The following is a 15,893-nucleotide window of genomic DNA, read 5'->3' as shown; positions in this document are numbered from 1 at the left end:
GCATCTGGACTTCTAAAGAGAGAGCAACATTGTTCTCTAAATATACTAACCTCCTGGGATGGTGGGGGCTTGTGGATCTTCCAGTATTACAGCTGATCTTCAAAGAACTAAGGTCAGTTTCTCTGGAGAAAATGGCTGCTTTGGAAGGTGGACTGTATGACATTATATCCCTTTGAGGTCCCTCCCTTCCTCCTGTGCCCTTCCCAGGCTCCACCCACACATTTCCTAGAAGTATTGTAGAAACAATTCTTGCCTGATCATTACAGAGTATCTTATCCAAGTAGGAGTGCACAGGCTAATCTGAATTCCCCAGATAAACCTCCACAGCTCAAGTGGCAGAGCAGGGAATCAAACCCGGTTCCTCCAGATTAGAATGCACCTGCTCTTAACCACTATGGCACATTGAAAATGAAGCTGTTTCAGGGTGGGGGATAATCTCGGGTTTGAACCCCCCCCCATTCATGTCCCAAGTCTACCAATCTCGCTTGTGGGTTTTAAAATATTTTAGTGCTTTTCTTTTCAGTTTTTGGGCCTGCAGGGGAGAGCATTGGTTTGGGCTAGCAGCACTAAACTTCTCTCAGAGATTGTTTGGGGACTCTCCTGGGATGATAATACTCACCCAGTGTTTCCTTGTGAGGTTTGGTTCAGGAGGGTCCAAAGTGCCATGGACTCCTCAGTTGGGGTGGCTCCCATCCTCCATTGTTTCCAAATGGGAGCTAACATTAGAAGATGGGGGGCTACACCCCTTGAGGGGTCCCCAGAACTTTGAACCCCTTGAACCAAACTCTTCACCCAAACCTGTGGGATGTATTAATCAGGGAGAGTCTCTTTATTGATACCACTCTAGGTTTTGTGGGGAGTTTGTCTAGGGGTAGAACTCATGGCTTCCAGATAAAATTAGGGACCTGAATTCACATCAGCCATCAGCCTCTGGTAGGGGCTGGGATGGGAATTGTAGTTCCTGAAACATCTGAGAGCCAGCGAGGTTCCCTCACTTCCCTTGGTTTTTCCATAGGGAGAGACCAAAGCTATGGACTCCTGGGGAAAGGGGTTGCCCCATCCCCATTGTTTCCAATGGAAGCTAATAGGGAGATGGGGACTCACACCTTTAGAGGGTCCATAACTTTGGACTCCCTGAACCAAACTTCACTCAAACCCTGGGTGGTATCATTACTAGGAGGAGACTCCTAAAGATACCCCTGACAGCAGGCACCCCCCTAATTTCCCAGATTCCTCCTTTTCAAATCCACCCCTTCAGCATATTGGATTTAAAGGGAGAATCTGGAGGTCCTCAGTTTAGAAGAAGAAGAAGAGTTTGGATTTACATCCTCCTTTCTCTCCTGTAGGAGACTCAAAGGGGCTTTCAATCTCTTTGCTCCTTGTTCCCTCACACACAACAAAACACCCTGTGAGGTTTGTGGGGCTGAGAGAGCTCCGAAAAGCTATGACTAACTCAAGGTCACCCAGCTGGCGTGTGTGGGAGTGCACAGGATAATCTGAATTCCCCAGATAAACCTCCACAGCTCAAGTGGCAGAGCAGGGAATCAAACCCGGTTCCTCCAGATTAGAATGCACCTGCTCTTAACCACTACGCCACTTTGAAAGTGAAGCTGTTTCAGGGTGGGGGATAATCCACCCGAACACAGCATCACTTTCAATGTTGTTTAACTAGGGACCCCATATTCTCCCTTTAAGGTGGATTTAAAAGGAGAATTTGGGCTCTCTAGTTTAAACACCATTGAAAGTGATGCTGTTTGGGGGTGGATTCCAGCATCACAGCTGCTGCCCAGGGCCCCCCCTGCAAAACTCAGATTTTTCACCAGGCTCCATTTTTCCTCTATGCCTCTGCCCAGAGGGGAGGGGCAGGGGAGGGCAGGGCAGGGGAGTCTGCCATCCCCAACCTCGGAGAGCTGCTTTTATAAGCACTAGGCCAGGGGCGGGTCTTGGGGAGGTGTGGCCATGCCCTAGGGGCTGGTGGGGATGTGGCCCCACCCTGAACCCCCCCATAAAAAATCTATACCTACGTCCCTGGTAGGAGACAGTCTTTGTATTTAGAATAAGAAGAATTATTGGCTTATATGATTCTCTCCTCAAAGGAACTTGACCAGATTTCAGTGTGGCTCATATTTTTGCCTCTTTCCAAACATCCCCCTAGACAACAAAAGCTGCTGAACCACTCTAGTCCTTCCTAGAGGATCTGTCCTAGACCCATTTCTGTCCTGTTTCCATGCTGGCTATGAGATTGAGACGGCTGTGATCACCCTCACAGATGATATCTGGAGATATCTGAACTGAGGCTGGTTGGCACTGCTGTCATTGTTAGACCTAATGGAAGAGTTCGACCTGGTCAATCATGACATCCTGGCCCACCGCCTTGCCAATGCTGGATTTGTGGGACAACCTTACAGTGGCATGCTCATTTTTCCAAGGTTGGAGTCAGAGGGTAGCAATTGGAGAGAGATTCTCTGCCTGCCATTTGTTGGTGTGTGGAGTCTCATAAGGGGAGATTCTCTCCCTAATGTTGTTCATCATCTACATGTGCAATTTTGCCAGGTTGTTCCACAGTTTTGGGCTTGGGTATCATTATTACACTGATGACACCCAACCATTTCTGTTGATAGACAGCAATGAAGAAACTGCCCCAGATGTTTTGGCCAGCTGTTTGGAGACCATGGGGAAATGGTTAAAACAGAGCTAGTTGAAACTAAATCCACCTAAGATGGAGGTCTTGTAGCTGGCTCAGCAGGGATCAGTCAGAGGGTGCCAATTACTAACTCTTGATGGCACACATCGCCATCCATCAAGGATTTTGCGGTGATACTTGATGCTTCCTTAACCATGGAAGCTCAGGTCACCCACATGACTTGCCAGACTTTTAACTATCTTTGCCAAGTGAGGCTATTGGCTCCCTACCTACCCAGTCTGACTTAGGTACAGTGATCCATTCAATGGTCTATCCAGATTAGACTTCTGCAACTCACTCTATTCAGAGCTACCCTTGGGTCTGCTTCAGAAATTCCAACTCGTGAAAAATGCAGCAGCTCAGATCCTTACAGGTACCCCATGGTGTGCACATGTACAGCCTATGCTTGCCAGCTGCATTGGTTGTGGGTGGAAAATGTTATCAGATTTAGCTATTATGCCTATAGTTGGATCACTTCTTAGTATAAGGACAGATTTACACTGTTTGGAATTTGGTTGTCAAACCAGAAGGTGATCTGCATTTCTAACCTTAAAATAACATTTTAGCTCAAATAAATTAATGCCTTTTGAGCTTTGGCAATGCACAATAAAGGTTGTTTTTTTCCTGTACAAAAATGAATTGTTTATACAGAAGGGTTATGCTTATGGCTCGCTTCCAGCCTGACTTCTTCAGCTGGAAAATTTTGTCTGCGTCTTCTTTTATCCTCCTGTTACACACTAATTAAATATCCTTTGCAAACTGCTTTCATGGCATCTGGCAGACGAGCTGGGGCTGTTATTTATTTCAAAATAATGCCGTTTTCTTCTGTTGCTTATTTTGAAGCAAATCAGTTCATGGGCCAGCCTCCCATACCTACAGTTTCCATTTTTAGATATAGCTCTCCTTCAAACCATGTATGGTATAATCGTAACTGGGTTCACCAGGCCATTAATAGTAATTTTGAAGAGGGGAGTGGCTTTGAAACCTGATTCCCCCCCCCCCCGTAAAACACTATTGCTGCATGGGAATACTGGGGTTAGAAGGTTAAATTCTCTCTTCCAATTCGATACAGCCCCACTTTGACTCATGTGGATGTGGACAATTGATCTTTCAAGACTGATGGAGATCCTTAATCTTTATTGTCTGAGAGTATCTGGACTGCTATATTGGTTATACATCTAACCAATTAGCAAATTAGTCCAGGTTCAGAGACCCCTGACACAGAAAAGCAAGTGAATTCACACAGGTCATACATTTAAAATAACGTACATTGGAATAATGCCATCTGCTAGTCTTAGAATATAACGCCAGATGCTAAAAACTCTGAGTCTGTGCTCCAAACAATGAGAAAAGGATGAAGGAGATGGGAACACAGGGATACCAAACAGCCTATCAGTATTCATACATAGCAGTAATCACAGTGCTATTGTTCTGCTTATCCCCAAATTAAAAAGTAAACTTTCAATTAAGTTGTAAATTGCATCATTTGATGAATTCTGAAAAGTGAGAACACCTTGAAACTTCCTTGTTCTATCCTGCACGAAGCCCTTTCCTCTAGAATCAAGAAACCTGGGTGTTCTGTGAACGGGAAGCTGACTGAATGGACTGATGAGGCAAGCTTGGTGCAGCATGGATCTTTTCCATGCGGACTTGACTCTAGCCAGGTTTTCTGAAAGTCAGCTCCAACTCCCCTTCCCTTTCAAGGAAACTTCTAAAACATTGATTATGACCGTTTGCTCTATTTTCAGAGTTTTCTGTTTATCTTTGAAAATCGTACGAAGCTAACTGAGTTCATTTGAGGGGTCTGTTACCATACCAATGCTGCAGCTGTGTGTAGAGGGCCATGCTTGCTGGATGGCATCACTTCTTCGCATTGTTTATTTGATGAGGGGCTGTATCCAGTGGTGGAACATCTGCTTGGCATGCAGAAGGTTCTAGGTTCAATCCTCAGCATCCCCAGTTAAAGGAACCAGGCACGTAGGTGATGTGGAAGAGCTCTGCCTAAGACTTCTTTTGTCAGTTAGTTTAACATATTTTGTTTCTGCCTTATTAACCCCAGGTCAACTGAAATCATCTTCAGCAATTCCCACTGACCGGGGATGTTTTCACTTAGATGGAATTTTAATACACAGTTACAAAGCATTACGTTCACTTGTATTCTGGTACGATAAATATGCACTGCACATCAGCTCCCGATTTATATTGGTGTTAAAACAGCTCCAGTGGAAACAATGCAGAAAATCATTAGTGACAAAATGAGGCTGAACTGCCACTTTCTTCTGTTGTGCTTGTCAATATATCTGCTCCTAATTTGTTTTTTACCCACTGCTAGTCACATGGGCCATGACATTTCTTAGGATATTCTCCGAAGCAGGACATTGTCAACAGTGTTTTACTGGGAATAGGTCAGCACTATGGTATCTGCCCTTTCCTTGTAAACAGTTTTTCCATCATGAACCTGCTTGGAAAACTAGAACCCATTGCAACCTGTAGTGTTCTTCTGTCACTTGCCAAGAGTACTGTAGTGCTCAGAATTATCCTCAAATTTAGTAGGTGACATTTGCACGGAATAAAACTTTTAATTGCCATCAACATTCTTCTGTCCTTATTTTGCTGCAGGTCCACATGACATGAAAATATACATTGTCTAACTCCTATCATGTGCATTCATGGGTGTAATAATGGTATATTTTATGATGCTTTTTTAATGGCATATTTTATGATGGCTGTGAGATGGGAGATGTCTCTGGTTGCTCTCACAGTTGATCTCTGGAGACTACTGGACCAGAGCGGATCAGTGCTGCTGCTATTGTTGGATCTGATGGCAGGATTCAATACAGGCAGTTGTGAGAAGGCAGTCAGCCAAGTGGGCAGAGGGCAAGGGATGCCTTCGCCCTCTGTGCGTTGCCCCAGGAAAAGTGCATCCCCTTGCACAACAACACCCCCCCCCCCGTGCTCCTGTTGGCTGAGGTGATGCTGTTAGGAAATAGGAAGCGTGGGGCACCCCTACCTGGAGCTACAGAGGCAGCCTCTTCCCTTGCCCCTTCCCTTCCCTGCGAGTAGGCAGCCAGTCTTCTTGCAGGGAAGGGAAGCGGGGCACCAGTGCCTGGAATTCCAGAGGCGGCCCCTTCCCTTCCATGCGAGGAGGCAGCCAGTCTCATCGCAGGGAAGGGAAGCGGGTTTTGGGTTTTGGAAAGTGAAAGTTTTACTTCCCTCTCCCTGCACACCCCTCTCCCTTACCCCGCCAGCCCCCTGTGTGATAATAATGTCATGTTTTTAAGTAATTTATTGTTTTTTATTGTATTTTGGCCTAGAGCCCTTTGGGGATGAGGCGGTCTACAAAATCCAAATGAATGAATGAATGAATGAATGAATGAATGAATGAATGAATGAATGAATGAATGAATGAATGAATGAATGAATGAATGAATGAATGAATGAATGAATGAATTCAGGGAGATTGGTTGCATTAAACCTAAAACCTCGTTTTGTGTAAGCAGTGTAGGTAACCCTGTAAAGCGCTTGTTAAACCCCACTGATTTTCATGGGAAGAACTAAAGTGCTATCCTTTACCTGGAAGTAAGCTCAGTTGCTGGCAATGAGACTTGCTTCTGAGTAAACTCTCCTAGGGTCATGATTCGCCCATTTGACATGTTGCATGGCTGCTTCAAAACAAAGCCACTGACTACCACCAAGCTTACTCCCGAGTAACGCACACCTCAGAGCCAACCGTTTTTTCTAAAGTAAAACCTCAGTATTCAGGTTAAATTGCTGTGTTGGCACTTTGCGATAAATAAGTGGGGTTTGGGTTGCAGTTGGGCCCTCGGTCTGGAAAAGGTTCGTCATCGTTGTTCTAGAGTCTTGCACAGCTTACCACAGATTTTCCCAATGGTCAAACTTTGTGTATTGGAAATATTTTCCGTGACACCATTCCACACCCCTTCACTTGCCTCTTCAGTTGCATTTATTCCACACATTACTGTTGAAAATGTATTATTCCAAATGGTGATGGAGTCCCATTCATGGTTCAGAAAAACAACCTTCTCCCTTTTCTTTCTTTTGTGGAGGCATTCTAGTACTACTGTGCAGCTATATTGCAGCAGTAGTCAACAAGGGCCTCAGCCTCCATTTCTACCATTGAGAACTACCCCACATAGAATGGAAACCAAAAGACCCACTATTGCAGGTGCCATTACCTGCTACAGTCTCCTTCTTTGGAGGTTTTTAAACAGAGGCTGGATGGTCATCTGTCAGAAGTGCTTTGATTATGTCTTTCTGCAAGGCAGGGGACTGGACTAGATGGCCCTTGTGGTCTCTTCCAACTCTACGATTCCATTACTCCAGAATTAACATCACAATCACTCTTTCTACTTAAGACTGCCTCAGTGTTACATTGCTATTTTGATATAACAAAACAGAAAAAATCCTTTTGAAGATGGAGAATGAGGGAAAGGAGAAAATGGCTGATAGAGAGATTGACTTCCCTGGGTGTGGATAAGGACCAAGTATTTGACGGGGTGACTTGGAAACAGAAAAAAAACATGGCAGTAAAAGTGTTTGGAAAGAGAAAAGAAGGAAAATGAAGGAAAATGTTTCCAGAATGAAATGGGGGAAAAGACATGTGAATTTCCCAGATAAGCCTCCACAACTCAAGCAGCAGAGCGGGGAATCAAACCCGGTTCCTCCAGATCAGAGTGCACCTGCTCTTAGCCACTACACCACTGCTGCTCCTGATTTTTACTGATTTTGTTTTTCATTTAAGGAACTCCATTAGTTACTTTCTCATCACAAATAAAGTAGATTAATAAGGTCATTAATGTAAATTACTAAAATTACTAAAACCGGTGATTTACAAACAAATTCAGATAGAGTATATGATTCAAAACCCTGACTTAAATGGCTCAGTCTAGCCTGCTCTCATCATCTTAGCAGCGCTGGCTCTGGTTAGTACTTGGATAGGAGACCACCAAGGACTACCAGGATCATTCTGCAGAGGAAGGCAATGGCAAACCACTTCTAATAGTGTCCTTTCAGATTACTGTTTTAAGTGGATGTTACCTGTTTGTTGACCCAATTCCAAGTCAAGTGATTCAGAGATAAGTGTTCCATATACCTGATTCCAATCCAATAAGGAGACATCCCTAAAGTTCTCTGAAGTGCTCTGGCCATTTCAAACAGTGCTGTGTGCTCCTCCCCCCCCCCCCCCCCGGGCTGCCTTTTTTAGCAGCATGTTCTTTTTTGGCTTAAGTCAGGTCTAGTCAAGTAAGGCTTTATTGGCATAAGAAAAAGAAAGAAAAGGGTCACATAGAAGAAATCAAAAATAATAACAAGAGGTCAAAATACAATTTGCAACTGTAATCAATTCACTGAGTCTCTATAATATCTAATAATAAATTTGCAACTAGTGCATAATGTGCAGGATCCTCATTATTTAAAAGGAAAAGTATCTTATGGAGGTCCGAGAGGCCCAAGCACTTAGCAAATAAAGAGTTTTTATATTTCATCCTCAGTTGAGCATGTTTCTGGTGGTGGAAAAGAGTATGTTCCAGGGTTTCCATATAACCCAAACCACTGGAACAAAATCTCCTATCTTTTACCATCTGATCATACCTGCCATATGGGAAAGCAGAAGGGATTACATGAAATCTAGCCAGAGTAAGTGCTCTTCTAAAACTAGGGTTCCATACAGTGGAAAGGTAATTAGCTACACAGCCATGTATGGCTGGAATACCAAAACTCACAGGGGAACACGTTTTATTTATTTATTTTTGGCTTGTTTTAAAAACCTTCTAAGATTACTGTTATAGAACTATAACAACACAGCAGCCGAGTGCATCTGAATGCTGGTGATATAGCAAGTCAGAGCGTTATCACCGGTATTCAGATGCATTGGTTTGCTATGATCCTACAGCGCCGTAGCAGTAATCTCAGGACATTTTTTTTTTAATCCCCAAAAATGTGCAGTGGAAAAGGTAGGGGAAAGCGGTCCTTTCAGAATAATTTAAACAGTACACTGCAGCAATTCAGAAGCATAGTTTTCATAAAAACTGGCTCAGCCCCAGGATGCAAACAGGGCACAAGTGGCTTTGTCAGAAAAGATAAATCCATTAGCAGCTAGAAGCCCAAATGGTTGTGTCTGACATGACAAAAATATATATGTTAGAAACCTGTTGCTGAAATGGATGATAAGAGCAGTTTGAAAGGAGCCCTAGTCTCTTGTCTTGAAAACCCTACTGGGTTGCCATAAGGCAGCTGCAACTTGAAGGCACTTTACGCACACATATGATTCAAAAATCAACTTCAGTCTGAATACTCTGGCTTATAAGATCATTTTTACTTCCTCCTGGTCTGCTTGTTACGAATGCATTCAGCAATGTTTGTACCCACTGACTGCTTAGCTGTGAGCCACCATTGCCTCTGGACGTTATTTTCCTGTCCCTCCTTGTCCCCACCTCTGAGCTAATTTTGCAGACCTGTCAAATGGTTGTGGAAATTACCAGTTATCACTGCTTTATCGAGTTCAGCTGACAAGACTAGATTGGAATAGAAATGTGCTATGACTGAAGCTGGCCACTGTAAATTGAATATGTTGACACACTGAGACAATTACTATGTAAATCTTTGCTTGGAAATGTTTTAGGCTGTTACTTTTCCATTCCGGGCTTGTCACTAGTTTGATTTCAGGTAGGTATTGTAGTCCCCTTGATAAAGAGAAAGAAAAGGTCAGAGGTTTTTTTTCCCTTTTTTTTTAAAAAAAGGCCTTCTGCTAGGAATGTATGTGTTGACAACAGCTGCATGAAAATTTAAAGTTGTACTTTCCTCCACTTTGTTCTGATTTTGTGCAGCAAGCTCTTTTAGAAGATTCAAAGTTCAGGGAAAGAGATTCCATCTAAAAACACTAGGAAAAAACTTCCTGATGGTAAAGGCTGTTTGACAGTCGAATACTCTGCCTCGGAGAGTCTCGGTGGAGTCTCCTTCTTTGGATATTTTTAAAATGTGGCTGGATGGCCATTTATCAAACATGCTTTGATCTTGTCTTCCTACATGGCAGGGGGCTGGACTTCCTGGCCCTTGTGGTCTCTTCCAACTCTATGATTCTAAGATTTTTTTTAAAAAAAAATAGGAAATTGTTAAGGGGGGTGTCCTCTTTTATGATCTCTGAGTTTCTGCAATGTTTCTTTTTTCTCTCCTTGTTTCCTATATGTTTTGTGGACAACCTTCCTTCACTATTTTCCACGGCTTTTGTGATTTTATTTATTATGAAAGGCAGTTTATAAGTCTGCTGGTATGTCTAGAAGGCATAAAATCTGGGAGTTGACCAAGGTTCTGCCACTGGTCTCCCATAATGTGCATAAAATATTATTGCTATAACCACAAAGCCAAAATGCAGCTTTTATGGATTGGCATTTTCCATAAACTGACTGAAGTAGTGCCAATACTCCCTGCCCCCCTTTCCCATAATTTTTAAAAACCCAGTTTAGTTCAAAATGTTCTTCACAATATTTCTTAACAGTCAGTTTACAGAAAATGCCAACTCATAAAAGTTGCAACAAAATGGCATGGGTTACATAAGCACAGCCTACGTTATATGTTCAGTTAAAAAGGTGGATCATTCTGTCAAGAAGCCATTTGTATTTTGGTCTTTGTCCTGTGACCTGTAAACACATACCTAGTTTCTTGTTCTTCAAAGTACTCAAGGTCCTCAGAGCAGCATTTCATTGATTGCAGTTGTAACCAGAGATGCTCAAACTCCTGCTGGTTTGGGTCACATTCTTCACAGTAAGGAAGCCAAATTCCTGTCGATGACTTTGGCTGTTTTAAAGCAGCTTGTTTGACCTGTTAGTCCCATGTATTCCAATAGTAAAGTACATTGCAATCTGCAGACTTTCATACATGTGTAATGAGAGTCTAATAGGAGTCCTAGTTCCCCAACCCTCAAACCCATCATCACTGCACACTGTTTGGCAGCCAATAATTTAAACAGAGAGAGAGTAAACCAGGCATTCAGCCAGTGATTATAAACACAGTCAGTGTTTTTTTTAAAAAAAAAGCTTACTATTTGGTGTTAATTTAAGTCCATGTTTGAACATGCATATTTTTACACAACATTAAGGGAGTGATAATTTACCCCCACCCAACACACACAAATGTACATCATTTAATTGCCTGACCCTGAAAGAGATCATTTTCACATGTCATATAGAAGCAAATCAAGCCACAGAGCTGTTCAACAGCTGCTTAAGAAGGTTTACTGTGAGGTCTGAAGCTTGGCTTGTGAATGATTGTGGCTGACAAAAGTGTTTTCCTGCGGATCAAGTTTACTGTGAAGTCTGTGGCACGCCTAATTGTTGCCCTTTTCAAGATGTGTGTTCTGACAGTAAGGGAAGATCCTGTGAAGAATGTTTATTTCACATCCAACATACATATTGGTAAAATCTGTTACTATTACCAATTGCCAGGTTTCACCCATGACTAGCTGATTCCATCTAAACAGAGTATGACTGGAACTAGCTTATATATGTGAAGGTGAGATGATGCTACACAATTATTGTTCCCTTATTTTATTGAAACCAACAGATGACATTCTTTTGCTTGATTATGCATCTTTGGAGATTGGTTTAAAAATCCTCAAAACTTTAGCTTGTAATAGATTCTAACAAAACCCAACAAAGTGCAAAGGACTCAAGCAAGATGTTGTCTGTTACTGTATTGTTTACATATTACATAAAATAATAATAGCAGGCATCAAAAGAGTGTTCTGTAGTCAACCATTCAGTGTACAAAATAATGCACCCGGGGCTGAACTGATGCATGATGTAAAAGGAGATAAAGTATTGCATGAGTTTTCACAAGTGAAAGGAGTAATGGTTTGCTATAGCAATCCCACATACAAGATCCAAGGTGCACTCCTGAGTCCTTCAGGGGAAAGGTAGGCTAGAAGGAACATAAGTACATGAATTAATACAGTCCCAATGTTGCCAGTAAAAAAGATCTCTGATAGCAGCGATAGCAGTTGATGGGAAAGATTTTTCTCTATTTGAGACCTAGGAGAATGTGTGTCAGTCAGAATGACAACAGTACTCTAGATGGACCAATGTTATTTCAGTACTGTTATGACACTGATCAGCTCATTGGAAGTAGTGTCTCCCCGCACCGTTCCTTTTAAAAAGACTCTTCCAGTGGATGTGGTTTGTGAATCAGTAACTTAAAGTACTTTTAACAAGTTAAAATCAATTTGGAGGTTATATTGAATCATATCTATCACAGAATTAATAGAAAAGCCATTAGTATTAATCCTAAGGGGGGTGGGGGTGGGTATTGATTTTGGAATTCAATGCAATCTAAGAATAGCTACTCTCATTCATTGTAGGAAGATTTCATGTGCAAATTATTTTAATCATATAATTTTATTCAAGGGAGATGAAAATTTTACCTGGTTTAAACAACAAGGACATTTGAAATTATCTCTATTTTCATCTTTTAAACCAAGAAGCCTTGGTAACTTTGTAATAAAATAATACCATAAACTAAATTACCCTCTTTTTTTGTAACCTGTGATTACATTATGTCCCAACAATGGAGAGAGCAGAATTATATTCTGCCCCTTTCCGCACGGGCACCAAGTGGGAGGGCGTTAGCATAAACTATGCTGACGCACCCCACCCCCCAGGACTGTTCACACAGACGGTCCTGACAGGATGGCAAGCGGCGGCGCAGCCTTCGCACAGGCTGCACCATCCCTGAGTGCCGTACCTCTCCTCCTGGCTTCCGGTGCATCGCGGAGGCCAGGGGACACCCCCCCGCAAACTGGAGCGGCATCTCTGGAGTCTCAGACCAGGAGGGCGTGTCCCCTGGCCTCTGCAACATGCCGGAAGCCAGGAGGAGAGGTACGGCGTTCAGGGACAGTGGGGGGGGGGGGAAATGGCACCTTCCAGTTGCTGCCGTTCGCATGGCAGCACGGCAGCGGTTGGAAGACGCTGCTTCTGAAAAACCTCACTCGGGGACACTGCTTCTGAAAAACCTTGCTCAGCAGTGACGGCCGTGCGAACCCCTCCCCAGGGATGGCATTTTTGCCATCCCTGAAGCACACTATTCCACCCGTGTGGAAAGAGCCTCTGTCAACCTGGTGTTTTGTTTTTGCTTTTTTGTGGCAGTTTTTTTAAAAAATCCCATCTTTTTAAGTTCTGATATTAATAGCTATTGAAGCCTGAGTTTAATTTTAATTTTTCAAGTTAGAATGAACTGCAGGCTTAAAAATTTCCTGCAAAAATGAAAATTGTCAACTCAGACCCTGGATTCCCAATAGTGAAAGCAAGCATCCCTTCAAAATTTATTTGTCAGATTAAAGCCAAAACTTTTACTACACATTGTGAGTTACCTTGAACTCTTGTCCACCTTCTCAAATTTCAAGAAAATAGCATGACTGGCTGCATTCATATGTCACAACAAGAACATTTAAGCACCACTTGTACACAAATGCAGTGAGTTACAATTCACTAACACATGTCATGTCTCTTATGTGAAAAGCTTTATGCAAAATATCCTGGCTGAGCTTTATGCAAAATATCCTGGGGTTGAAGAGCAGTCAATTTTCCTGTTTACACTATTCTTTGCTTCCCCGTTTTTTGTTTTGTTTACACAGGTTATTCTCCTGCAAATATCCTTATCCGAGTTGGATTCTGCACAGGCCAAAAATAGCACCCCATGGACGGTAAAAATGCCATTCCTGGGGCTCTGTTCATACGGCTGCAACCTCCATGTGGGCGAAAATGCTGTTTTCCTGCCTCGTTCAATGAGCGAAGCCTTTGGGAAACAACATTTCCCTGCCTCACTGTGCAAACGGCACTAGGTTGGAGGTGCCGCTTTTCAGCGCCTCCATTTTTCCTCACACTTACCTTTTCTCCCTGCTAAGCTCCACAGGGACAGGGAGGCATGCCCACGCTGCTGTTTGACTGCAGGGAGAGAAGGAGGGGCTGTGTCTACATAGGGAGAAAAAAGCCCCCTAGGGATGGTAAAAACATCATCCCTGGGGTGCTGTTCACACAGCTGCTGCTGCTACAATGCAGCAACACTGTGCTCACCCCCCCAAAAAAGGCGCAAAAACACTGCTTTCAAAACTCGCTCAAAGAGCCATGTTTTTTTTTTTGGAAAGCAGCATCTTCCATCCGGTGCTGAGCGAATGGCACTGGGTGGAAGGTGGCATTTTTCTCCGCATCACTTTTTCTGGCTTTTACTTCCTCTTGGCTGCAATCGCTGTACAGAGGCCAGGGGACACCCCCACTCGCCCACCCATGCAGAAAAAGCCTAAGTGTGGGGAAAGAAAATGAAGGAGCCTTTGTGTGGAGGAGCATCTGTTGGCCATGGCCACTCTGAGGCCACTTGCACCTCAGTGTGCGAGTGGCCCCAGGGCTTCACCAGCATCATAGATGTTGATGGGGAGCCACTGTAGTGGCCCGTGGGGAATCTGCCTGTCAAGCCCACCTCCTCCATTGGGGATGTTGTTTTCCATCTCTCCCCTTGGTCTTTGGTCTATCGTTACTTTGCTAAACTAACACAGTCAAAATTTCACTAGGTTGACCACTCCAGCAATATACCTTAATCATTATTTTTTTTTAAAAAAAAGTTTGTCTTTCTCAAATGATTGCCTGAAGAGTGGGAGGAACAATTGTGGCCTGGGCAGAGGAAGGTAGCAAGAAGCAAGAAAACCCCTGGAAAGCTAAGCATGTGGTGATCTCCTTCACTTTTCTCCTTCACGGAAGAGGGAAAAAGTTGTACTTAACTTTCAGAAACTGCAGGGATTCTCTGATCTGACAGCAGTGCTGAATGCCAAAACAGGGAAAACAAGGCCGTAACCTAGAATCAAATCCAGAGAATGTATACTCAAAGTAAAGAAAACCACAGTTGCATAAATGGCCTAAGAGATTCAAATCCAGGTACCCGGTGAATTATGGAGGTATTCCAGAAAGTCTGGGATTGTATACCTCACTTTAATTCCAGTTTAGATTCTCAGTTTGCATACCATAAACAAACTCCAATTCATTGTTGTCAATTCATTGTTGTCAATTCATACACAGAGATGAATGGAAGCTTGGTCAAACTGGAAGGTTTTTATCAGATTTTAAGCTTGGTAGTTTGTATAGCAACAACTTATGTTTGTGTGGAACCACAGTTTAATTCCAGGCTTTCATGAGGTCCAAATGCCATGTTAGTTTTCTTGGCTTGGAAAGTGGTGTCAAAGAGAGGAGCTATTTTATATTGGAGAGTAAGTTTATTTTTTGGAACATTTATCCCCTACTCCCTGAGCTTTTATTCTCCAGTCACTTTAAGTAATTAAAATACAGATGGCAATAAAGACCATACAACTTATAGGAAAGCCAAGAATAAAATCAGAGACCAGCCTAAAAGCAATCTGATTAGGAACATCTTAAACAATTTCCTGTGATTCCTGATGCAGAGTTACTTCAGTTTAAGCTCAGGAAGTTCATAGTAGTTGATTTTTCAGGTTGTGATATACATAGATCTTAATTCCAGCAGGCAGCATAACTGCAAGCCGTTCATTATTTGGAACAGCTTCTTAGTTGTAGTTTGGGCAAAGACAATGGATGAATGTAGTTTATTTGTTGATGTCAGCATAAGTTACTAAAAGCAAATCAGTCAAGAAAGATGTTCTCTTGCTATTGAATTTCTGTGTTTTGATTGAGTATGTTGTATGTAATCAATTTCGTAAGCCATTACAAGTAAAAAATATCCCGTTTGTTCATTACTTGGTTTCTGCATTGCTTCACTATTGAAATGGTGTATGACATACTTGTATAATGATGAACATTTGAGCATGCAGTTTTCTGGTTGGTATTATATAAATATAATTGGTTCCTAATTAAGAAGTTCATGAACGATTTTTATGTCATTCCATTTGGATGTTCCCTTGCACTGGCTGCTGGTACGAGCATTCATCTCCAGAGGCATATTTGTGGTTACACTTTACATTTAATGGTTCTGTTTATGCTGGATATTTAGTTGCATTTCTGGAGTTGCATTAGTGTCAGCCTATCCTTTTAAATATAAATTCATAGGGAAAATAAAGCATCTAATAGCACTGCACATCCTCACAGAGGTAAGAGCATATAGCAGTACTTCTCTGGGTCAGTAGTTATGACTTGTCGTATTTGCATGTTATTGGAAACAACAAACATTTCCTGGCTATTCAAAA

At 42.5% G+C, this 15,893-nt stretch overlaps 1 protein-coding gene across 2 annotated transcripts in view; it reads left to right on the top strand.

Moving 5' to 3' along the window:
- GALNTL6 (polypeptide N-acetylgalactosaminyltransferase like 6) overlaps positions 1-15,893 on the top strand; it is a 605,637-nt gene that overhangs the window by 278,981 nt on the left and 310,763 nt on the right. The gene's annotated exons all lie outside the window — the stretch shown is intronic.

The sequence above is a fragment of the Sphaerodactylus townsendi genome, linkage group LG10 (assembly GCF_021028975.2).
Source record: "Sphaerodactylus townsendi isolate TG3544 linkage group LG10, MPM_Stown_v2.3, whole genome shotgun sequence".
NCBI classification, from domain to species: domain Eukaryota; kingdom Metazoa; phylum Chordata; class Lepidosauria; order Squamata; family Sphaerodactylidae; genus Sphaerodactylus; species Sphaerodactylus townsendi.
Note: the sequence above shows the minus strand (reverse complement) of the source record. Positions and strands in the feature narration are given on the sequence as shown.